The sequence below is a fragment of the Ictidomys tridecemlineatus genome, chromosome 14, assembly GCF_052094955.1.
Source record: "Ictidomys tridecemlineatus isolate mIctTri1 chromosome 14, mIctTri1.hap1, whole genome shotgun sequence".
NCBI classification, from domain to species: domain Eukaryota; kingdom Metazoa; phylum Chordata; class Mammalia; order Rodentia; family Sciuridae; genus Ictidomys; species Ictidomys tridecemlineatus.
The window spans coordinates 14,994,122-15,021,220 of record NC_135490.1 but is presented as its reverse complement, the minus strand read 5'-3'; positions in this window follow the sequence as shown (position 1 = coordinate 15,021,220).

Here is a 27,099-nt window from a genome sequence, read left to right as displayed (position 1 = left end):
ATGTCAGTCTGAATCCATTTCTGGCGGCTGCAGGATGGAAGTCGCAGGACACTGACAGTCACCCAGCCTCATTCTCTGCTCATGGAGGCTGCTGGCTCCTGTCTCCCTCCATTTTCAAAGCTTGGGAAGCATGTCATCCCTTGCACCTGGAATCTCTCTGATGTGCCCTTCTGCAACCAGAAGTAACTTGAATAAAAGTAACTTTTGATGAACTCAAAGCCAACTGATTTCTTGCCTTCCCTTTGCCAGGTAATAGTAACCCGTTGTGTCCCAGCATCCTAGATGTGGGACACTTATGAAAACTTAAATATGGCATTTAATACATGATATCATATAGTGACATAAGAATATAAATATATCTAATTATGTTAATCAATATTAATATAATAGTACATAAGCTCTAGATGATGATTTCCAACCCATTTTCATGTGCCTGTGTCAATTTCATTGAGAAATTTGCCAAAATGAACATTTGGGACTTAATGGGTTAACATAATCCCAATCTTGGTATCTCTGGTCACAGTCCCAGTCCCAGGAATCAGGGTGGGAAGTCTTGGGGGCTTATTGCATCTCCCAAACTACTTGTACCAGCTTTCAAAACCCCAGGTAAGATATTCTAGTTGAACTTTCTACCATTCCAACTAAGTTAAAGATTCCAGAGAGACTTACCAACTCAGTGGTCATTTTCAGGACTGGAAATCTGCGAGAGAAGTAAGGGTAATAATCACACCATTCCTCAAGCTTCCTTAAGAAAGCTGCTCCTAGCACTTCTCCTCTGCTGGCGAGGCTACTGGAACCTAAGGAAGGCTGACAGCTTCTTGCCTTTGGGTCTGATTTTACAGTACACCCCATTTTGGGTTTCGTATTCTTGCTTCTCTAATCGAAGAGATTTACTACATTTATCTCATTTACTCTTTCAAGAAGCTTGAAAAGTTTTAGTATCCTGATTTTATAGATAGAAGTGGGCTCAGCGATTCAGGAAATTTCTCAGGGTCACCAGGCAATGGCAGAAATTGTTGGAAAAGCCAGGTCTGTCTGATGCCAGATCCTTATCCTTGCTGGCCCCTCTACAATCAAGCAAATAAGCAGAAAACCTGAGGGAAGGAGGTTTGCATGGAAAGAGGGACACTCGGGGTGGTTGAGTTAGAGAAATGGACAATACTCAATTTCAGGGTGCAGAATTATCCTAGATCACAGTCCTGATTTCTTTGGCAGGCAGGCTCCTCCTTCCAGAAAATTCAACAAACCTCAGAAAACTCAAAATAGCCCTGGGAGAGTTTTGAGGGCTTCTTCCATGTTTATTCAGTCAACAGCAATCCATTATCTTTGGAATAAATAAAACGAATCATCATCAAACTGAGGAATAAATCTTTCCCCAAAGACACCTTCCAGAAAATTTTACGTGCTATTCCTTTTGCAGGAAATCTAGAAAGTATTAACTACACAAAAGTAAAAGCCAACTCTTGGAAATTTCTTTGATTAAAAAAAAAATGGCACGAGACAACTAACAGGCCATTTAACTTTGAAGAAGAACTTAAGAGCAGAAAATAGATTGAATTTGAATATAAATACTTGCTTTGGAAATTGTTTCTGCTTTAGTGAACTTTTGTTTTCTAAATGAGACTTATTATCTCATCAAGAATTGAGGTCATTTATGAGGGGAGTAGGATTTTCTCTAGAAAGAAAGAAAAAGAAGGGAGGGAGAGAAAGAAGGAGTAACAAAGGGAAAGAGAGGGAGGGAAGGAAGAAAGGAAATAAGGAAGGATTAAAGAAAGGATGAGAGGGAGGAAGGAAAAGAGAAGGGAAGGAGAAGGGAGAAAGGAGGGAATGGGGAGAAAACAGAGAGGAGGAAATGATAGGAAGAGTGGGTATTCTTGTTTATGAATAGAGCAGAATGATGGGTGACTTGCTTTAAACTTTGGGGTGGCTTTAGTTGTGTCCTTATTTTTGTTCAGGAGGTCGGCATGTGCATACACAGGAAGTGGTAGAAACACGGTGCTTTGAGAGGCAAACTATTCCGATAGAACTGAAGATCTCAATTGGTTATCCTCATTTATCTTTGCAAAGAAGGGGAATGTGCACGGTGTGTTCACAGTATGGTGCTGTCTGGGATTCGTTGGTACGTTTCATGATGAATGTTCTAAGACCCCGAGGTTCAGGAGTTGGGAGGGCGCAGAGACCAAAGTATCTATCTCTAATTGTTCAGACACTTCTGGAATATTTCTTCTCCTCTGGGGTTCCTTACACCCAGGTGAATCTGTTGCACTGGAGCTGGGATGTGGCTAATGTTTAATGAAAACATCCTGGGACTCTTGGCATTTCCCCTGTCCCTCATCTTGGCTTCTCAGCTTTCCTCCTTGACCCCTACCTGCCATTGTGCCCAAGATGCCTCTGTATGTCCCACACAGACATGTCCTAAATGTATCTGCCAAGACAACCAAGTCTTACAGATCAAATTCCTCAGTATTGTTGAATGACTGTGTCCTCCTGACTTCACAGACGGAAATCCTACTTGCCCCCCAAAGAGGTGATACCAGGAATTGGGACCTTTGCAAGGTGTTATGGTTTGGATGTCAGGTGGCCCTCAAAAGCTCATGTGTGAGATAATGCAAGAGCGTTCAGAGGAGAAAGACTGGGTTATGAGAGCCTTAACCTAATCAGTGAATTAATCACCTGATGGGGTTAATTGAGTGGTAATTGAAGGCTGGTAGGGTGTGGCTGGAGGAGGTGGGGCATTGGGGGGGCGTGATTTTGGGTAAATATTTGTATCTGATAAGTGGAGATCTCTCTCTCTCTCTCTCTCTCTCTCCTTCCTGATCACCATGTGAGCTGCTTCCCTCTACCACACTCTCCTGCCATGATGTTCTACATCATCTCTGGAGCTCCAAGAAATAGAGCCAGACTTCTACAGACCGAGAACTCTGCAACTGTGAGCCCCCAAATCAACTTTCCCTCCTCTATGGTTGTTCTGGTCTCTCAGTCACAGAAGCGAGCAAGCCGACTAAACAGGAGGCGACTAGGTGGTGGAGATGAAGGCGGCTACATGACTGGGATCAGTGCCCTTATACAAGGAGCCTGTGGGAGATCTCACATCCTTTTTCTGACACAGGAGGATACGGAGAAGCCGGCCATCAGTGAACCAAGAAGGGGACCCTCATGATGCACCAGATCTGCTGGCGCCTTGATACTGGGCTTCCCAGCCCCCAGAGCTTGGAGAAATGGATGTTCACTGTTGAATAGCCAAAGCAAGATCTTCCCAACATCTTCATTCTGATTCCCCAAGGCTTCCGTCTGTCCTCCCATCCATGCAGTCAGACTTCTTTTACTTTCTTACTCCATTTTCTGTCGCTAAAATCATAATTCCACAAAGTGGGTAAGTTAGAAAAGCAAGAGTTTATTTTGGCTCACGATTCTGGTCCAAGGTCAAGAGGCCACATCTGGAGATGACCATCAGGGAGCACATGAGAAACAAACTGGCTTCTACAGGTATAAGGTCCTGGCTTAGCATCTGTACGGCCATCTTAGGTGACAGCCGACATTTTAAGGAAAAAATTTCACTTTCCTGCCCAAGGGCCTGTCTGAGAAAGGCTCACCACTCCCTCCTACCAACCCAACCCCTAACCACCTGCATTAGGACTCACCTGACTCTGATTCCTGAGCCCGCCCCCCACAAAGGTCCCAGAACCCAAGCCTGTTGTGCCTCTCTCCACTATAGTGAGGTGGCCTTTATTGTCAGCTCTGACAAATTACTCTCCTGTATATCTCTGCCTGGTCTCTGTCATTTGTCATACCCATCTCTCCTTCTTCACTTCCCCTTCAAATGCAAACCACTATACTTGCTTATCAAGCCTCTCGTGAGTAAATAATGACATAAATGAGTGAATGAGAAGAAGGTAAGTGGCCCTTAGAAATTTCCAGACATACTGGTTAAGTGTACTGGTGCACTCCTCTTCCCCACACCTCTGTGCATTCAGCTTCAGCCATTTGCCTTTCTTGGTGGCCAGCACAGTCCTAGGAGTGGCTCATGTTGTTGGTATGATCAGAAAACACTGACCAGGAGAGATCACCACATCTCTATCTGGTGGGACAGAGCCATGGGTAACTGGAAATTCCAGCAGAAGCTTAACCTGGGATGGGGTGGGGGGGAGGAGAGAGTAACAACCCTAAAGTGGGCGTGGCTAGTGTGCTGTCAGGAAGACTTTGACCAATGGGGGAGGGAAATGGGAAGGAACCCGCACCCCCTTGCTGGCTTCTCCTTGTCCCGTGGACTGGGTGCTCTGGGATGCAGCAATCCTTTATCATTCTCAGGACATCCTGCAAGACCAGCTTGTCCAGTTCCAACTGCACACGCTTGGGCTTGCTTCTCCTCCTTCCTGCCCCACTTTTTCTTCTTCCTCTCATGCTTATCTCCCTGAACTTTACCACCACCCTTCATCAAAGTAATGGCTTGCAAGTTTTCGTCTCAAGCATGATTTTCTGGGGAGCCCAGGCAAAATCATCAGGGAACTAATTTACCTGCCTCCATAGGTACAGACGTTAGGGATTTTATATTCAATTTGTAAAGCAGAGCTTTCATTTTCTTGGTTTTCCTCCTCCTAAATCTCAACTATTGACAGAAATAGTACAAACATTTGAGACTTGAGTTCTTGTTTCTAGCCTATTTCTTCTAGTAATACAGAGATTATTAAAAGGCATTGTTTGTGATGAGTTATTAAATCTATAGCTTTGTGAGGGAAGTCCTCTGCATTTTTCTATGAGTTTGTTGTTGTTGTTGTTGTTGTTTTTAAGCATTTGATTCCAATAGAGCTGTATGTGGGGCAATATTCTTTCACTGAATTTCCTGAATGCTTCAGAGGAAGTATCCATGCTGGACAGTAATCTAGATAAACAAATTTCCTCCTGTTCAGGCATGAATTCAACTGAAGCAAACAATTTTTCCAAAAATGTTGATTGTGGCATGTTGTGTAGGCAGGAGAAGAATGCAAAGGATAGAATTAGCCATTTAAGTAGGCTGTTGTCAACTCCAAATCTCTAGCATTGTCCAAAGAGACTGAGTAGTAGGAGCAGCTGAACAATGATATATTGGCTGATTCACAAGACTGGTTTCTGTTTTAGTTGAGCTCTTCATGTATAAAGTTAATTAGTACAAGTTCAATGTGAAGTGTAGGTATAAAGAGATCTATTTTCTGTCATTGAAACAAGTTGAGATAAACTAGTACCAGTGATAATTTGTATCCACCACTGAGACCATGCAAGTTAGATCTGGACATCATAATGCAATCAGACCTAATTGTTGTTGTTGCATATTTCTTTCTTTTTACAAACCAATCACTATATTATATTTAATTGTTTATTATTTTTGACCAACCAGACTCTCTACTTCTGTTAAAAAGTATCCTAAATTTTTACTACCACCTCAGTTTAGGTTCATATTTGAAGGTAGGATTAGCCCTCATTTTTGATCTAGAAATCAACATTGGACCCATATCTAGCCAATTAGTGTATCCCATCCTGTGGTTGGAGTGTTATTTTCAGGATTGGACACATTATTCAAATAAAACCAATGATCATTGGGTCTAAATGACTGACTGACTAAGAGAAGCATTGCCTGAACAACCCCAACACAGAGGTAAAATAAACCAATAAATGACCAGAGCCAAAGACCCAGGGTCCTTCTTTAGCCTCCAAATCTGGTTATAGATTTATCAATTCAGTAAGCTCCATATATAATTGACATCAAGTCAATATTGATAAAATCAATGTTGACTTTATCAATTAAATGAACTTGATTTTGTTGTTATTAGGGTCCTTCTTTAGCCTCCAAATCTGGTTATAGATTTATCAATTCAGTAAGCTCCATGTATAATTGACATCAAGTCAATATTGATAAAATCAATGTTGACTTTATCAATTAAATGATCTTGATTTTGTTGTTATTAGAGACACTTTGAGCTAGGTTTTTGCCACTTGCATTTCAAAGAGTCCTAACATAAATTTGTCTTGGAATTGAAAGCTGCAAAATAAACTGTAGATGATGATTTTATATACTACAAAGGAGAGCAACCATCCATCTCTTTCTATTGGGGTGTAAAGTTGGCAATTCTTAGCATAGGGATAGAAAGGCAGTTGTTTAAACTATAGCCCGTGTCTCTCTGGGCTCAAGTACATTTTACCAAGTCAGGAATCCTAGAGAATATGATAGAAAAGAGTCAGGTCATTGGCTACCCTTGGAAAGTTTCTTCAATAAAGACAAATCACAGAGCTGGGGATGTAGCTCAGTTGGTAGAGTTCCTGCCTCACATGCACAAGGCCATCGGTTCAATCCCCAGCACCACAAAAGAAAGAAAGAAAAACCACACTTGAAGCTAGAATATTTAAAAGGAGAGAGGTGGGTGAGAAGGAAGGGAGAGAGAGAGAGAGAGAGAGAGAGAGAGAAGAGACATATTTGTTAAGGGAGGAATTTTCTGCCCAGAGTCAGCATTTCAAAATGGGCAATCCTTGTTGTTAGGTTGAAAAAGCCAGAATCTTTACTCACATTTGACAGCAGCAAGGAGGTGAAGGCTGTGTTAAAACTGACAGGTGCAAACAGGGTCTAGAAGGAGTTGGAAACTCAAAAGCACTTCACCAATTACAGTAAGAGCTATTTACAATCGTGAAGAGACACCTACTGGAGTACTTTCTGTAGCAAAGGGCAAATGAAACTTGGTCCCATAATTTCAAAGGGAAGACAAGATGAAAGTAAGCCAAGGAGGTTGGCAAGGAACTGAAGATTATTCATGGGAATGAATAACCCCAGAATGAAAAGTAGATTCTAGAATTTAATTTTTTTTTTGAGACATAAAGTAGGGCTGAGCAAGTTGGGTATAGCATAATAAAATCTGCAGTGGATTTGAGCAGGATGAAGGGACAGTCTTTGTAGGAGGCAAGCCTAATATAGGTATTTGGAGTTTATGGTGGAGAAGTTGTCAAATACAACCTTACGTAAGTGATTAATGAACTATTGGGGAAAATATGAATCATATGTCTCCTGGTAGGATGCAATGAGAGTGAGATTCACTTCAATGACGTTTCTATCTTAGGTTTTCTATTAATTTGATCTTGTTGCAATTTTAAAAACTTGAAATAGAATAAGGTCTTGAAAACATCTCTACGTTGGTAACTACATTCCAAATGCAAACAAAGCTAAAGGCTACTAAGGGGATTTCATTGACCTTCCAATGGGGAAGAGTGGTCTTTTCAATAAATTTTGCTAAAATAACTGGATAGTTACATAGGGATTTCATTGCCACAGCCTGCTTCATGGCTCAGCACCTAAAGTGATCCCTGACTCCATGGCACTGTCAGTAATTTGAGTGGACTGTTGAACTGGCACAGCCCCTAGATGGGATTAACTCCCAGTGTCTACCTCAGATGTATCTGAGAGAACACTGTATAAAAGAGAGAACACTGTATACAGCATTTGGATTGGAAACCTAAAACTAAACGTTGAGATGGCATGACCTTGTATAGCACATAGTAAGGAGCCAACAGGAAAAAAAAAAAAAACTATTGAAATTAACTAATGAGTTCAGCAAATGTAATGGTCAGTTTGAATTGTCAACTTGATTGGATTAAGAGATGTCAGTAGATCTAGAGGTTTGTGGGTGTGTCTAGGAATGATTGGCATGTGGGACAGACAACGGAAATGGAGACCCTCCCTAAGCATGGGCACCACCGTCCAGTAGGATGATGGCTTGGAAGGAATAAAAGTTGGAAGAACAAGAAAGCACCATCAGATTCTTCTTTAATGGGTTCTTGATGGCTGCTGTGATCCTCTGAGGATATCAGACTCACTTCTTCACTCTTCCAAAGCAGATTCTCCAGAAACCTGGGTCTCAGACTAGGGTAGCACCAATGATCCCTCTTGTTCTGGGGCTTCAGCCTCTTGGACTGTGCAGCTACTGGTTCTTCCAGCTCTGCAGCCTGCAGACGGCCACTGTGGACTATCCAGCTTCTGATCATGTAAGCCAACCTAATAAGTCCCCCTTTATAATTATACTTCGTATTGATTCTTTTCCTCTAGAGAACCCTAATACAGCAAGGTTGCAGGAGGCAAAGGTTAAGAAACAAAAATGAGTTGTATTTCTATAAACTTTCAATGAACATTATTAAGAAAATAATCCCATTATAAGAATACCAAGAAGAATAAAACACTCAGGAACAAATTTATCAAAAGAAGTACAAAACTTGAACTCTGAAAGCTAAAAAACATTGAAAGAAATGTTTTGTTAATACATAAAATCTAAATAATTGGAAATATAATCCATGATTATGCTTTGGAAGATTTAATATTGTTGGAACAATATCCCCCAAACTGGGCTACAGATTTAATGCCATTCCTATAAGAATCCTAACTGACCTATTTGTAGAACTTGGCAAACTGGTTCTAAAATTTATAGGAAATCATAAAGAACCAGAGTAGCCAAATCAATCTTAAAGAAGGATAGTACAGGAGGACCACACTTCCTGATTTCAAAACTTATTTCAGTTCAACCTCAGTCAAGGCAGTGTGGTTTGCCAAAAGGACAGAGGCACAGATAAATGGAATGACATTTAGTCCACAAACCAACCCCCATGCTTGATCCATCCCCATCAACAAGGGTGCTGAGACTGTCCAGTTGGGCAAAGGATGGTCTTTTCAACAAATTTTGCTAGAATAACTGTATCGTTACATAGGAAAGATTCAAATTGGACCCTTATCTCACATTACATACAAAAACTAGCTCAAAATGAATTGCAGATGTAAATGTTAGTGCTAAAACTATACAACTCTTAGAAAAAATAAGAGTAAATCTTTATGACCTTGGATTTGACAAAGCTTTCTTAGATAAGACACAAAATTGTGAGGAACCACAAAGAAACCAACAAATCAAAGTTTATCAAAATTGTGTACATCAAAGGACACTCTCAAGAAAGGGACAATAAAACAGATGATTATGGGAGAAGATGTTTTCAAATATACCCAATAAAAAATTCAGACCAAGATTATATAAATAACTTACTTAAGTAACTCATTAAGCATGGGCAACCACCTGAATAAACATTTCTCCAAAGATATACAGATAGCCAATAAATACATGAAAATGTGCTTCACATCAGTGATCAAGGAAATGCATATAAAAACCCCAGTAAGATTTCACTTCATACCCATGAGGATGTAGCCATTTCAGAAGTTTCTTGAAAGGCAGATAATAACAAGTGTTGGTGAGGATACTAAGAAACTGGAACTTTGGTTAGCAGAAGTATAAAAGGATGCTCTCATTTAGAAAATAGTCTGACATTTCATCAAATGAGTAAACACAGTTACTCATGACCCACCAATTTCACTCATAGATATGTACCTGGCAGAAGTGAAAACATACATCCACACAGAAACTGGTACATAAATGTTTATAGCTGTGTTATTTATAATATCCAAGAAGTGGAACACTCCACAATCCCATCAAGGAATGAAGGTATAAATAAAATATGGTATATCAAAGGATGGAATACTATTCAGCCATAAAAAGGAACAGAGTACTGATACATACCACAAATGGATGAACATTTAAAACCATCCGTTAAGTGAAAGAAGCCAGTCCTAAAGACCACTAAATGATTCCAGGTAGATAGAATGTCCAAAACACACAAATCTAAAGACACACAAAGAAAGTAGCCACTTAAAACTGGGGAGTGGCTGGAGGGGAAGAGTTATGAAGAGTGCCGGCACAGGGGCAGGGTTTTTTCTGGGATAAGGAGCATGTTCTAATGTCTACTGTGGTGATGGTCACAGATATCTGCAGATATGCTAAAAGCCATTGAGCTGTACGCTCCGAGTGCGTGGATCGTATGGCAGGTGAGTCGTGACTCAGTAAAGCTGCTCAGAAACCACATAGAGCTCCTCTGAAAGAGTAGAACTTTGGATCACAGACCAGCCAACCAAGGATTCCCTCCTCTGCTGAGCAGAGCTCTTGCTGGCATGTCAAGCAGTGCGTGTGCATGTCCTGCTAGGGGACACTGCGGAGCGTCCCATTCTACCCTCTTCTAAATCAAAAATTTCTTTTTTTTATTATTTGTTTTAATTAGTTATGCCTGACAGTAGAACGCATTTTGACACATCTTACATAAATGGAATATAACTCCTCTTTTGTCTGGCTGTATATGATGTAGAGTTACACAGGTCATGTAATCGTATACATACGTAGGGTAATGATGTCCAATTTATTCTACTATCATTCCTACCCTGTGCCCCCTCCCCTCCCTTCACTCACTTTTGTCTAATCTAAAATACCTCTATATTCTACCCCCATCCCTTATTGTGAATTAGCACCCACATATCAGAGAAAAGATTTGGCCTTTGGTTCTTTGGTTTTGGTTTATTTCACTTGGCATAATATTCTCCAGGTCCATTTATTTACCAGCAAATGCCATAATTTCATTCTTATTTAAGGCTGAGTAATATTTGCATATATACCACAGTTCCTTTATCCATTCATCTGTTGAAGGGCACCTGAGTTGGTTTCATAGCTCAGCTATTGTGAATTGTGCTGCTATAAACATTGATGTGGCTGCATCACTGTAGCATACTGATTTTCAGTCCTTTGGATATGAACCTTGGAGTGGGATGACTAGGTCAAATGGTGGTCTCATTCCAAGTTTTTTGAGCAATCTCCATACTTCTTTCCAGAGTGGTTGCACCAATTTGCAGTCCCACCAACAATGTATGAGTGTATGTTTCTCCCCACATTCTTGCATTCTTATGATTGCCATTCTGACTAGAGTGACGGAAACTCAGTGTAGTTTTTATTTGCCTTTCTCTAATTGCTAGAAATGTTGAACATTTTTAAATATATTTATTGATTGATTGTATTTCTTCTCCTGTGAAGTGTCTGTTCAGTTTCTTTGCCCATTTATTGATTGGGTTATTCGGTTTTGTGGTGTTAAGTTTTTTGAGTTCTTTATATATCCTGGAAATTAATGTGAGGTCTGAGGTGTGTGTGGTAAAGCTAAATAACAAGTTTCAATGCAATTTTCTATTTTTCTCTTACACAAAGATCAGGTATTGCGTGTGTGTGGATGTGCACACAGAATGAGTGCAGATGATTAAATGTATCTTTCACTCACAGGCTGCCAGGCCATGGGGACGCAGCTGGATATAGCAAAGCATGCCTATCATCCAGAACAGCCAGACCTGGAGCTGGGCATGATTCAGGTGAGACTCAGAGACTTGGAGAGGACGGTGCATTTCCTGTTCTGTTGTTTTAGGTGGGCATCTTCAAGACCTATTTAATACTACTTTTTAATCTCTTTTTACTTGCAAAGTCCCTCCATCTCTTAAATGATTCCTGTTAACAACTTTTCTCAATTTCTTAAGGTTGCTGTGCCTACCTGCCCTCTGGTTAGGGTCTCAATTTACATTTATCTGCTTCAGAAGGTGAGAAACAAAATGAGGGTTTTAAGGATATATACTGGGTGAATCCAGTAGCACCACTATTTATATTTCCTGCCTGGAAGCCCTATGCTCTCTGCCCTAGTGGAATATCTCTAGTGGAAGAACAGGGAATTCAGAGTGCCAGGTAGTTTTCTTATTTTTTTCTATTTAGGATGCTGAAGAATCTAGATGAAAGGGGTAAAATTCTGTCACTGATTTTTTTTACTTATATTTTATGTGTATAAATGTATCCAATATTCTATACAATTTGATATACATGAGTAGTCAGTATTACCTAAGTAAAATATCCTTAGCTTATTGTCTTAGACACTTGAAATCTCATCATGGACCATATCACCAAGAATGCAAGAATGTGGTCCTCAATAACTATTTGCTGATAATTTTGAATGAAAATCAAAGGAAATTAAAGGAAAAAAATGTTACAATTTGCCTTTAGAGATGTAGTCTGCCATTAGTTGTATTTTGTGAAAACTGAAAGTGACAGAAGTCAAAATCAGGGTGGTCACTATCATTATTATTAATATTATGGTAATAAAAAGGAGATACTGTGAGCAGTTGCTATCTGGCGCTTCCAGGAAGGTGAGGTTTACATAAGCTCTTTCTATTGCCATTGTAGACTGGGGGTTGGCAATTTATTTAACCAGCCTAAACCTCTCCATTTCTTCATCTGCAAAAAAAAAAAAAAAAGGATAATGAGATCTATTCTGCCTACCTCCCCGGGGTGTTTCAAAATCAAATATGGTCCTTTTTTATAAGAATTTGCAAAATAAAGAATACTATATAAATGTCAGTAATTTGCGATTATGAGTAACATTTTAACGATGCTGCTTCCAACTAAGGTATGATAAAGTAGTCTCATGAAATGTTCTCTTGCTTCCAAAAAAGCAAGCCTTCAAGGTTAGTGTTCAACAGTAGTGACAAAGCAATAAGTTGCACATCGCATTGACTCAAACTGGTTGCGTTTCTGAAACTGGGCTGACGTCTGAGCGTATTTCACTCAGAACCTCTCTTGGCTCGATTTCTACTGTGGCAACATGTAAAAAGGTCTCCAAACAGTCAGGGTTTGACTCTTGAAAAATCAGTCCTGGGAAGTGCACCAGGAAATGGCACTGGAACCCAGAGCCCAGAGGCCGTTTCTCTGTATGGGGACTTTCCCACAGACACGCAGGGACAATGCCTTCTGTGTGGCCCTTGCCAACCACCCCAGGTCCTTAAATGGGTGATTGCAGTGTCATGAGCTTCCTGGAGCCTGCCGTTTTACAGGAGAGCTGTCTCTTGTGCTCTGCTCTGCTTCTGCATCGTTTTGTAAGCGTCCATCAGGACAGAAGCCTGCTTAGCTTCTCACTGACATTTTCTTGAAGATGCTCCAAAGCCATCTACTTATATGATGTTTGAAAATACAGAGACTTTGGGAGGAACTGACAATCAGTTGGAGGCCTCTGATCTTCATCCCTTCGTTTTCTTGGCAACTCGTCTTCTAATGCCCGGTGGCCTGGGTCATGGGGACAGGTGGTAACGGCTGGACTGACCCCTAGACCAGGACATTGGAGAGCTCAACCTGGGGCTGGACAGGTGTCGTACTGCTCATTCTGCCTTGTTTGTTTTTCTCTGTGAACGAGCCAGGAACATAAACAATTCAGACCCTAAATTCCTAGAATGATCTCACATAGCTGGAGGTTGTTCCTTGAGAGCAAGATTACACTGCATTTCTAAATCTCATCTTTTATTTCTCAGTCTTAGATATTTTGGGGGTACTTGTCTATCTCCTTAGATGAACATCTCAATCATCCTAAACAAGAGAGAAAAGTCTCATCTTCAGATCTACTTGTTGGGAAAGGAGAAGTTAATTTTTGCCTAATTTGTTGTTTTTCTCCATTATAAAATAGGGTCATTCTTAAAAGAATAACTGTATTAAATGAAAAAGCGGGTTCTTAAATGTGTTTTATTTTTATAAAGCAGAACCGATGTTGAATGTAGATTTGTTTAGTGAGGTAGTAAAGGGTTTTCTTGCTGTTGGTTTTGGTTTTGATTCACAGTTTTTTTTTTTAATTCTTCAAGAATTACTCACATGTGGTTGTGTGTTTTTTTCTGTGACTATGGGATCATTTTGTGCTTTGAAATGTTTTATTGTGAAAATGTTTGCCATGGGATAGTTAATCAAATAAGATTCATTTTTTCCCAAATACTACAAATTTGAGTTGTGTTCTTAATGGTTGGAATTTTTCAGTGAAAATTTTGCTAACAACCTATGAGGTTTTGACTTAGATAGGAGACTGGACCAATAAACTGTTACAGTCTCTAGAACTTGGTACTACTCAATGGGGCTCTGTCTTGTTTGAGTAAGACATTCTGGAGAAAGAGAGAGAGAGAGAGAGAGAGAGAGAGAGAGAGAGAGAGAGAGAGAAAGATCATTATCTTTTACAATATATTTGACTTCCCAGATGTCAGTAAGAGGAGACACCAATTTTATGGCATTGGTTTGTTTTTTCAGTTAGGAGTTAAAACAATTTTGCAGGAGCCCACCCCCTTAAGAGTTGTAGTTTGTCTTCCTTGCTCTGGACTATAGAGAAGTCATTCAGGTTAGTTGTCTACATGGCACCCAATCCTGGAGATCTGCCAGCCTTCTGATAGCTTTGCCACCCCAAATCTTTGCAACCAAGTCTTTGGTCTAGACATGAAGTCCAATGTGGGAACCTGAGGTTAAGAATCCTGATGCACGATGGGAATTCACTTCACAGCAGACACGTGCCCTCACACGCTTTGGATTCTGCACGACTAAAGGACATGTACACAGGACCACTGTTTGCATCATCATTACACAATTACCACTGAGGTCTCAGTGTATATCTGGAGGAAGTTTTCTCATAACCAGAAGCAGGCAAGTAAATGAATCAATGCTGACTGAACTCCAGTTTCAGTTTTCTGAGATGTCCTCCGTATTCCCGAGATCCAGTTACTTTACCGAGTGCCTATTTCCAGCCAAGATGACGAAGAAAACATGTGAGGAGGCAGCCGTCACTATTTGAAGATTCCAAAAGCCTTTGACCCCTAGTCTCTGTCCCCACTACCTAAGGGAAGGGCTGCCTTCTTTTTGATACTTAAGGGGAATTCAGAAGTTTGAATCAGTGTTCAGAAACCCGTGGGATGGCCTCCTTTTCCACAACTTCTCTTCCATCCAAATCCCTGTTTAATTACTTTTGTGATGGGCCACTCAGAAATAGTAAGTAACCTTCTCCAGGGACAGGCACATGCCGGTACATTGCTGGATGGCCACAGAGCTGAGGTGGTAAGGACAGACACTCATAGGTGGCATGAAGGCTTGATGATCAGGGAGGAACAAACATGAGGTTCTCTCTAGGTATCATCTTAGAAGATACTTTTTATATTAGAAACAGTGTGTCTCTCAGAAAAGTCAGGGATCAGAGAAACAAAATAACATAAAAGAATCTTCATCAGCATTTGACAGTTATAAATATACTCTCTTCTTCTTGGGGGTTGGGGCGGTTACTGGGAATTTAACTCAGGGGCACTCGACCACTGAGCCACATCCTCAGCCCTATTTTGTAGATTATTTAGAGACAGGGTCTCCCTGAGTTGTTTAGGGCCTCGCTTTTGCTGAGGCTGGCTTTGAACTCACAATCCTCCTGTCTCAGCCTCCCGAGCTGCTAGGATTACAGTCATGCGCCACCACTCCCAGCCTGCTCTCTTCTTTCTAAAATGTAATGACCACTTACAATTTCTGAACATGGGAGTGTGGCCTGTTAAGACCTGATATAAAGAAAGTGCATCCATATTTAGCATCCTACTTGCCTGGGCAGGGGACAGACCCTGTAGAGGTGAGCTCCTCCTCACTAACCCTGTGGGAGCATCCCCTCTCAGAAGACTCATGTGCCAAGCATACAAAAGCAGAGCTCAGTATCCAAATTCTTAAGCAGACTACAGGACATCTGAGCCTAAAGTTGTTGTAAACCAACCTGGGGGAGCCACATCTCCCTGTCCAGGAGAGCACAAGCAGCCTTTTCGCAGAGCAGATTTTTACCTCTTGCTCCCCTTTAGCCTGGTGTTTGAATCACTCTTTAGAGTTCATAAAACACTCCATGTTCATCCTGTTTCTTCTCACCATATCCTCAAGAACAGATAGGGCAAGCAACAGCACCTTCATTTTACATGTAAGGAGAATGAGGGTCACTGATGCTCAGGACTCGCTGAAACTCAGGATGGGTGGACAAACCCATCTCCTCCATCACTGGGGCTCCCTGCACCAGTACTTTTACAGGAGACTCCTCCAAAGAACCCAATAAGGGATGAGAACTTTCTTAGTCTTGTGTGTTGCTATAACAGAACACCCGAGACTGATGACTCATAAAGGAAAGAGGTTTATATTGACTGATGGTCCTGAAATCAAAGAGCATGGGGGTGGCATCTACTTGACTCCTGGTGAGTGCCTCATCCTGCCCCATACCTGGTGGAAAGGTAAAAGGGTCAGAAGGCACATGTGAAAGAGAAGCACTTGCTCAACAGAGACTGAGTAGTGTGCCAGCTCAGGAACACACACTGTTCTCACTGTCACTAATCCAGCCCCAGAGACCCAACTCACTCCCATGAGACTTGACTCACTCCTACAGGACTTAATCCAGCCTCAAGAGAACTAAGCCAGACTCTCAAGAAAAATAAGTCCACTGTTGAGGGTGGATCCCTCATGACCTCAATGCCTTAAAAACTGCATCCCCTCTCAGCACAATGCTGGCCTGGGAAATGTGCCAAGAACTTGTCTCAAAATTTAAAAAAATAATAATAAAAATGGCTGGGTGTGTGGCTCAGTGGGTAGAATACCCCTGGGTTCAATCCCCAGTACCATAAAAAAAAAAAAAAGCCTGTAATGTTTGGATCATGCTATCCCGATGCACCGGTACCTTCTGAGGCCAGAGGAGAATGAAGGCCATATGTTGCAGCTCCATGACTGTGCAGATCTGGAAACCGAGGCACTGGTGTGTGGCACAGGTAATGGCTGTGCTGTGCTGAAGCTCAGGTCTGCTGACTCTTATTCTATTGCTCCTTTCACTGCACCTCTGCAGAGGTACCTGGAGCTTTGAACAGGAAAACAGGGGCTTCCCATTCCAGGGTCTGGCCTGAACCCACCACCGCGTGCTCATCCTGTGGGGATGGAGGCAGTGTTCCAGCCTTTTCTCTGGTTTGGCTTCCATCTCCCTGGTCCATCTTTATAAGCTGGCTAGCGCCACATCTCTCCCCCTGACACCTTCCTCTTCTTTTCTCCTTGCCCCACACTCATCTCAGGTTTGAGAAGCTCTGATTGCATATGGCGAGCACAGAACTTGGCCTGGTGGAGTTCAAGACCGGCACACCTCACTTCATCATGCCCCCTTGATAGCAAGGGCTTCCTCCGACTCTTGCATTTTCCCTTTATCTAAACCCTGCATTATCAGTGGAGAGTAGCCAGACTTGCTTCATCCCTTGGACCACACGAGGCCCTGAGGTCCACGTGATTGAATGCAAAAATACCCCGGCTGCACTTATATAATAATCTCTCTTATGTAACACGCTCACACCATAAATCTAATTCTGCAGACATTTTACACATAGAAGTCCCAGTTAGGACTTTAGGGGCTATAGGAGCTAGAAGCTGGGCCAGGACCTCTTGACAGGAGCCTTTGAAAGCCGCTCCTTTATCCTCCCTTCTGACATTTGAACAGGTCCAACTTCCCCACCTGCTACAAATAAATGCAGTGGTCATAGAGAACTTGCCCATTTTCCTCTCTCCTCTCCCAGACAACAAAGTCCTAGGGCTTTACTTTACTTTTTCATTTTAGGACTTTCTGGGTTTAAAGAGTTGTCTTAAGTGGCTGCCACTCTTGTGTTTTGGAGGGGAGTATGTATTAGGCAATTTGTCCCTTTTATTTAACCTTTTCTACCACTATTGAGCAATTAAATGAAATTGTTCTCTGATATTTCTGTCTTCGCAGTGACACAAGTTCTATGGAGCAAGATTTTTCTATTTTAAAATAAGTCTTTATCTTACTCAACTCGCATGGGTTGCTGTTTGCCTGATTGGCTAGACATTGGAAGGCTGTGACACACGTTTTCACAATGGGTGACATTTCAAACTCCATGCAAATATAGAAAACTGGGAAATTTCCAGACACAATGTCAGAGGAAAATGTAATTTAAAATGTTTAAGAGGCTAACTATTGAGATATTACCAGGTTTGTCCTGAAATCTACTCCAACAATCCTGTGTGTCTCATGTTGCCGATGAGAAATGGAAGCCAGAGAGACACACAGAGGCTTAAGATCACGCACGGGTGGGAGGAGAACCCAGGCGCCCCTGCCTGACTTTCCCAGAGTCATGCAACCTGGCTTGCAGGGATCTGGGCACCTTTGGCTACAGAGAGCCACCAACCCTGAATCCTGTGGGAATCCCGTGCTCCATCTTTGAGCACAGGTCTAATTACACTCTCTCAGGGCTTTTGGTGCTTAGGGATTTCAGCATCCTGCGGTCACGCTGGCTCTGGAAAACGGCAGGGACCAGAGTGACCTGGCCATCTGATATACATGTAAAGAAGGTAGGAGTTACACTTTTTGCTTTTTTCAACTTTGACAACTCAGGGGGTTTCTCTCTTATCACCCTCCTTTCCACTCAGCGTCACCTAAAGTGAATACTCATCGCCGTATGTGGTTTTGACTCAAAACAACTTTCAGTGGGAATAAAACCAGTGATCTGGGAAATATCTTTAGGCATGTTAACTATTAAAAAAATGCCGCATTTATAAAAATTGATGACTCCTAGTGGCTTCATTCATCAATGGCCTCAAAATCTTGCCATTAAGGCACCCTCAGTAAGAATCTCATGTCCCCAAAAAGAAGTGGGTACAGAAGGAGGACAGCAGAGACGGAGCAAAGTCAGGGACCCCCTCTTATGGCTCGTAATAAATATTGTAAAAAGAAGGATCTTTTCCAAAGATGAAAAAGCTAGAAATTTCTCAAGTGGTTAAGATTCTGGTTTAGATCTCCAGCTGTTAAGCCAACCTCCACCCCCTGTGCACACCCTGGACTTCAGAGAAATTGCTGAGAATTTTGATAAATTCCACTAAGGGAGCCTTGGGAAATGTTTTGCTATCTGTAACCACTGTTGCTCTAGTGGGCACCTGGTCCACCTCTGAGTAGCAGTGACTCTCTGTCATGTTTCCTTAGGCTGAAATCCAAAGCTCAGTTTTTCCATGTTATTTGTTGAAGAAATGAATCATTTCTCAAGTGGTTAAGATCCTGGTTTAGATCTCCAGCTGTTAAGCCAATGCCGCCCGCCACCACTCCATGTTACACTCAGTGTCTGGAAATTTTCCAGTTTTCTTATGGTAAAGATGCAGGAAAAATATCTTTGCTTTCAAGTTCATCAAAGTGCAGCCAGTGTGAAAATTATGAAAAAAGTAGTAAATGAAGACATGAAAAACAGTGACCAGTACAGCAGAGAGTGATGAAAACCATTGTGACACCGAAGGCCCCATATTGTACTGGTCACGTGGACCATGCTCCTGAGCCACACGACGCACCACTGCTGCAAATGCAGCACTTGACCCGAGTTACAGGCCCAGGTGAGGAGTGAATCATCTCAGAAGCCAAACTAGCAGATATCTCAATCCACACAAGGGCACGAACTACCTTCCCGAACAAGGCAAGATTTTTAAAGTTTGGCTTCTGAGATATAATTTATGTTGTAAAATTTATCTTTTGTAATTTGAGTCCTGACAAATGTGCCCAACCATGTGGATTCCATTGTGACATAGATCAATGGCAGTGTCCCCAAAATCTCTCTCATGCTCATCATCAGCCCTCCGTCACTACCAGTCCCTGACCACCACCACTCTGCTCTTGATCACTGTAATTTGAAGATAGGGTTCTGAATCTTGTAAACCTTAATTTTCTCACTCATCAGATGAGAACATAAACAATATCATCTATATCTCAGGGCTCTCAAAAGGATTAAATCAGGTAAAATATTTGGACTGCTTGGTAAAATGCGAACACTAAATAAATGCTAGCGATTATTGTTATTGTCATCCTCATCATCATTATTAAAATGTTGAGTACTGAGTTGTAGCCCAGAAACATGGGCTACAAGTTTGTAAACAAGTTTGTAAAACATAGTCTTCCATGTAATATGGAGTCATCTGCTCTAGTGCCCCACAGAGGGTCTTTAAGTCTCGATTAGAATGCTTCAGGGCCAGGTACAGTGGCACACCTGCAATTTCAGCCACTCAAAAGGCTGAGGCAGGAGGATCCAAAGTTTGAGGCCAGTCTCAGCAATTTAGCGAGGACCTAAGCAACTTAGCAAAACTCTGTCTCAAAATAAAAAACAAAAAGGCCTGGGGAGGGCTGGGGATGTGGCTCAAATGGTAGCGCGCTCGCCTGGCATTCATGCGGCCCGGGTTCGATCCTCAGCACCACATACCAACAAAGATATTGTGTCCACTAAAAAATAAATATTAAAAAATTCTCTCTCTTTTTCTCTTTAAAAAAAAAAAAAGGACTGGGGATGTGGCTCAGTCAATAAGTGCCTTTGGGTTCAATCTCCAGCACCAAAAAAAAAAAAAAAGAAAAACAAAAAACAAAAAGGAATAAGGACTTAGGGCCTTTCCAGGAAGTTTATTGTGTTGTGGGCACTAGTAATTATTTAAATGTTCTTTTGCTTTTCCATAACTTATTTTCTCATAGATCACAATGGCCTTAGAACACATAATTTCTCTTTTGTGCACTAGGAATTGAAATGAGCACCCTCACCTGAGTTCCACCCCTCAGCTTTTCCCCTACTAAAGAAGGCCGAGAGAGAGGTCTAGTAGCATCAGTGGGTCTTCAAGGCAGTAGATTTGACTCTCAAGTGATTTAGCTCCTGGTTGAAGAATCTCTTCTCAGAAAATTTGTAGAAAGATTCTGAATATTATAAACAGTTGGACCCCATAATTGCTAATTCCTTCTAGGCTGAGAGGTAAGACTCTACATACCTTTGTTCCTTCTGCGATATCTCTATGCAAGGGTTAGTTTTGTGTCAGCTTGCCTGGGCCGTGGGGTTCCATGTTTCTGTGAAGGTGTTTCTCATGAAGTGAACATTCACATCAGTGGACTCAGCTGACCTGATTGGCCTGCCTAATGTGAGTGGGTTTCATCCAGTCAGCTGGAGGCCTGTCTGCGGAGAAGAAGGAAAAGGCAACCAACCCAGAGGAAGAAAGAATTCTTCTGCCTGGAACATCAGCTCTTTTTCTGTCTTCAGACTCAAACTTAAACTAAACACTGGGGCTTTGTGGGTCACTAGCCTGCCCTTCTTCAAACTACAACTACACCATCTGCTCTCCGGGTTCCCAGACTTTTGGACTCCAACTGGAACTTACCCACCAGCTCCCCTGGGATTGAGTTTGCTGACTCGCCTTGTAGATTTGAGGATTTGCCAGTCTTCATAACTGCAAGAACCAAATTCCTTACCATAAATCTCTTTTGCCCCATAAGTGCATCTTTTTGGTTATGTTTCTCTGGAGAACCCAATGCACTCTAAAACAGTTAATCTGTGATTTCAGAGTCACAGGAATCACCCTGACTGCAGAGAGATGTTCCTTGCCTTGGGTTTAAATTCTGCTTATCTTCCTTTACTAGTTTAATCAAATTCATCTCAAGTTTTTGCCAACCTATTTGGATAAGAGAAAATGTATATGAGAATCTTTAAAAACTTCAAAATTTATATAATATGTAATATGCTGTAAGACTTTAGTCAGAATCCTTGAATAGTACCTCAAATTTTTATTTGAATTATTTTTAGGGGATATTTGTATAAATTACCTTTATGCTATAATTATAGCTTTTTACTGCTAAACCATAATTTACGCTTAAGTGCCTTTTTGGATTTATTTTATTTTATTTATTTTTGTTTTATTTTATATTATTATATTTATTTTTATTTTATATTATTTTGTTCAATTTGGGGCATGACTTAGCATTATTGTTAAGAATATCAATGGGATACTGCATTGTAATACAAGAAGACTCTCAGGGCAAGAAGATGGATCTTTGCCTCTGTAAAAAATGGTCCCAAACTACTAGTGTGTATGTGTGTGCGTGTGTGTGTGTGTGTGAGAGAGAGAGAGAGAGAGAGAGAGCATGTAGGATTTCTACTTTTAAACTGCATCCTTCATTGCAAATAGCAGTCATAGTTGTTTTTCTTCTCAAATTTATTTTGACTTGGAAATCAGATATCAAAGCTTATTCAAATAAAGTGTCAAGCAAGAGGACATAAATTCTGAGGGACTAAAGTGTAAAATTTATCAACTCTGCCACATAGTGCTCATTTTTTGCAGTTCAAAGTACTTTAAAAATTAATACTGTTTCTCTTGTATGGTAAAGAGCAGGTTGAGATAATAATTTAAGATAATATGAAATTTAGAGTTTACTTCTTCATTATTAACTAAGTGCAATCTCTCACATTCTTGCCCAAGATCAGCAAAGGTGGTAGTTTCTGCCCCAGCCCCTCTGTAGGGGAATCCATAGGTGAGCAGAGAGCAGCGTTCCTTTTGGTATCAAGACAGAAGCCAGGACACAGCAAGGATCTTATGTCAGATTATCTTGGCTACCTTTACTAGGCTTTGATAATCATCTCGTTCAGTGAGTATTATTTCAGGAAAGATCTGCTAAGAATGCCAAACTTAAGCTGGGCACGGTGGCTTGCAATCCCAGATGGATAGGAGGATGGAGGATTGTGAGTTCAAAGCCAGCCTCAGCAGAAGTGAGGCACTAAGCAACTCAGTGAGACCCTGTCTCTAAATAAAATACAAAAAAGGGCTGGAGATGTGACTCAGTAGTCGGGTACCCCTAAGTTCAATCCCCAGTAAACGCCTCCCCTCAAAAAAAAAAAAAAAAAAAAAAACAAGGAATGTTAAACTCAAAATCAGAAAGAAGCTGAGGACAGAATCTATCCCAGTAACATTCCCCTTTGGAAGGACAGAGTGGAGAACTGTGAAGCCAGAGAAGGGACAGAAGGATATTTGTAGGAAGAGCAAATCTCCAAGAGGCAGGAAGGACCACGAGGCCCGTTTTCCTTGAGTTCATTAGTCGCTGGCTTCTACTTTCCCAGGAGGTATCTGTGGCTCTTTTGTTGCTGGTGAGAGACGTCCCTGGATCTTGCACTGGGGCACATTCCAGGAGTAGCATCAGGAGGAAGCTCTGAGGCTACTGACATCAATGATTAAAAAAAAAGTGTGGGGGGGGAGGCTTCCTTGAATCTGCTGGACCTTCTCCATCACTCGTGTCAGGCAGGACTTGTACCCTCAGGCTGCCTGGAACTGTGCTCCCAAGCTCTGAACCGAGAGCCCAAAAGCTCTTCTCTGCCCTCCCACCCAAGTGAGTGCTTCTAAGTCAGGCAAATCATTTGGGAACCTCATTGAATTACAGATTCTGACTCTAATGGTGAGTGGGGGGATGGGGGGTGAAGGGGTGGGGGGTGGTACTGAGGTTCCTAACAGCTTCTTAGCGACACCCAAGTGATTGTCCAAGGGCCACTCCTTGAGTAGCAGTGTGTTTGATTATTTTAACTCTGGTTGGATTAACCAGGAGTCTTGAGGGGAAAGAGAACAGATAGTTGTTGAAATCAATGTTAAACTTCAAAATGTGAGTGCTAAAGGAACAGAGAGAACAACCATGGCGGGGCGGGGGGGCGGTGGGGGGGGGTCCCAGAGAACTGCCTCTCCACAGGCCCATCTGCAGGGAGGGAGGACAGGGCCAGGCCCAGAGCCAGGCCTCTGAATTGACTGAGTGTGACCTTCTGCTCCGCATGAGGGGTGTGTCTGGAAATCACTGGAAGAGAGGAGGGCCTGGGGCTGAAGAGGGAGAAGAACTAGAAATACAGGGAGAGCGCAAAGCAGGCAGGGAGCAAGGGGACAAGTCATGGTGCCAGGGCTTGGACACGTGGTTGGTGCCCTCCAAAACTCGATTGGAATTTAGTCCCCATGATCAGATACTAAGAAGTGGGAGCAGGCGGGGCCTTTAAGAGGTCTCTAGGACCCCACCTTCACGAGCAATTGTGGCGTGTATTGATATGCGTTTCCTATTGAGGGGAAAGCGAGGAAAGAGAGAGGGGTAAGCAAGAAAGACACCAGGCAGAGATACACATGAAAGTTGATTAGACAGAGCTGACAAATAAAGGCCACCTCTCTGCAGCGAAGAGAGGCAAACAGGCTTGGGTTCTGGGACCTTTGTAGGGCAGGCTCAGGAATCAGAGCTGGGCGGTCCTAATGCAGGTGGTTAGGGGTTGGGCTGGTAGGAGGGAGTGGTGAGCCTTTCTCAGAAAGGCCCTTGGGCAGGAAAGCGCAACTTTTTCCTTAAAATGGCAGTTGTCACTCCAGATGCTAAGCAAGGACCTTATAGCATTCCCAGACCCTTCCAATATTTTGCTAAGCATGGAAGATTTGTTCTAAGTTTATGAACATTTCTCATCACTAGTAGATGGTCAATAAATAACTGATTTCGAAAGTCACACAATCAAGTATAAAAACATGTCACTACAGGGTTCATTTGTTTGGGTTCTGTGTGCACATTTGATGGAGGAAAATTAGGAGAGGAACAGTGGTACACTCTATGCTTTTGAATAGAGCCCTTGCCTCTCTGCCACTGCAATTGATTTTTATAATGGATGCATTTCTCTTCCTCTCCCCCTATTCTTCCCTAATCTCTCCCTCTTCCTAATCTCAGGAGAAACAGGATTACCGTTCTTCCCCTTCCTAACAGTTATCTGTCCTTGAGCACACACCCACCATAGGAATAAAGTAATCCAGACTTTGGGGATGGTACTAGAAGACCTCAAAAAAGACTCTCAGAAATTAACAAGTGATTTACAACTCCAGCAGAAAACACCGTGCAGCCTACCTGTGGGACCTGGAGCCTGTGAATCACCTCTTTAAAAGGCCGTGTTCCTGCTGATGGGCAGAATCACAGTGTGTGGGACAGGAGTCCCCTGTATTTCTCCTTTACTAGCAAAGCAATAAAACCTTCTTCTCAAAACTGTTCTTGTTACTGGACTGGCATTGGGAACAAGGACCCAGCTTTTGGTAACTCTCTAGAGAGCAAAAGTGAGAGTAAGAGAAATAGGAAATAGAGAAAAGACAAAACTAATTGTGTGAATGTAACAGGGTTCGCTTGATGCTTTGACTATATCTCTCATGACTTTGAAACTTACATGTTTTTTTTTTTCCCAAAACTTCTCCTTTCTGACCTGTCCTCCCTAATCTTTTTTTCTCTGAATCACCTCTATAAAAACCCTCTGTTCCTGCTGATGGGCAGAAATCACAATCTTTGGGACAGGAGTCCTCTGTGTTTCTCCTTTGCTAGCAAAGCAATAAATCCTCTTTTTTTTTTCTTCTTTCTCAAAATCGTGTCCTTATTATTGGATTGGCATCAGGGACAAGGACCAAGCTTTCAGCAACATGAAGACAACTAAGTCACACTTAGCTGTTTTCTAGAATGAATGTTAATGAGTTCTGTCACGTTCATTAAAATTTTTTTAAAAAATCAAAACTTCACAGATTTCATCTGACTCCAGTCAGAATGGTAATTATCAAGAACTCAATAATAATAAATCCTGACTAGGATGTGAGGAAAAAGGTGGGATTGAAAATTAGTACAAGTACTCTGGAAAGCAATATGAAGATTCCTCAAAAACTAGGAATGGCAGGGCTGGGATTGTGGCTCAGAGGTAGAGCGCTCGCCTGGCACGGGCAGGACCGGGTTCGATTCTCAGCACCACATAAAAATAAAGGCATTGTGTTATGTCCATCTACACCTAAAAAAATAAATATTAAAAAAAAAACTAGGAATGGAACTGCCATATGACCCAGCTATCCCAGTCCACGGTATTTATCCAAAAAATCTAAAATCAGCATATTATACTGATATAGCCACCTCAATGTTTATAGCACTGTAACTCATAATAGCCAAGATATGGAACCAGCCCAGATAAATGGATTAAGAAAATTCGAGACACACACACACACACAGACACACACACACACACACACTCATCCACACACTCATCCATAAAGAAAAATGAAATTGCAGCATTGTTGCTAAACATATAGAACTGGAGAACATTACCGTAAGTGAAGTATGTCAGATTCAGAAAGCCAAAGGTAAAATTTTTTTCTCTCATATGGGGAAGTAAGAGAAAAGTGAGAGAAAAAAGGGGGAAGGTTTGATATTGTAAAGATATAGGGAAGATCAGTGGAGTAGAAGAAGGAAATTGAGGAGGAGGGATGGAAAAGAGGAGAAAATTAGGAATGAATTTGACAAAATTACCCTATGTGCATATATAAATACACCATAGTAAATTCCACCTTTATGTAACTATAAAGCACCAATTAAAAAATAAATAAATGAGGAAAAAATGTAAAAAAATTAGAGAAAATATTTATGGTATAAGTAGATATGAAAGGATTCTAAGAAACTAACTGGAAAAAAAATAAAAGGAAGAATATGGGTATCGCCCAGAAATTTATTATTCACGTGGATATGAAGTAAGAATTAGAAGACAGAAAGAAATTTTAAAATATCATGCTTTTAATCTGTCAATGTATAGATGCTTTCTGAGGTGAGGAACTGTGTTGTTTGAAGCACCTCTTTTACCATTTAACTGCAGCTGTGTTCCTCTGTCTCAGGAGGTGCCACCAGGGGAAGGTTCAGTGCTGAGGTCGGAGAAGCAGTCCCAGGAAGGGCCAGACACTGGGTATTTCAGCTCTGCCAGGCCCTGTACAGCCTCTTGCATATTCTTTGTTTCTTACAACCCCTTAAAAACATAGAAACCATCCTTGACTCACTGGGCTGTATGTGAACAGGCCACAGGCCCAGTTTGGTCCTGGGTCCTATTCTGATAGACTCTAATTTGATCAATAACCTGTAACATAACATACACAGGTTTAAGGATTTTCCTTAATATTTCTTGCAGTGTGGATACACGGATACATAGTCCTTCAGCTTTTGTTTGCTTGAAAATATCTGTAGTTTGTCTCATTTAAAAAGGCAGTCTTTGCTAGTGTGCGAAATAGGAAGTCAGGTTGTCCATCTTCAGAATATTTTCATCTCACAGAAGAAAAGAAAGCCTGTTAGGGATGCTTAATACCTCTAGTTTCTATGGATCTTCTATAAAAAGGTCCTGCACGCAGTTTAAAAATGCGAGACTCCAAGAAGCAGCAATGTGTGATTAGAATGAAGAGATAAAAACATACAATAAAAGTACAGAAATACAGATGACCCAGAAGTCACCAATTGGATCCAACTGAAGCCCTTCCTTTAGGCCCGCCCTAATTCTAAAATTAGCCAATCACGTAGATCGTACGCACGAACTCCTCCAATCAGAGTGGAGGCAGCTCTGCGTTAGGTTAGAGTTCTAAGCAAGCAGCCAAGAGCTGGTAGCCCACCCTCGTGCCAGGAGTAGTTCGGTCTCTCCCACCCACCTTCCAGCACCTGCTTGGTTTCCTGTGGTCCCTCGTTATTTCTAACTCTGGGTAGAGAATTCTAGGTTGCAGGCTCATCTCTGCGTGCCTCTTTCCCCTCTCTCTCTGCCTTTCTTAGTTGCATCAGCACTTTAAA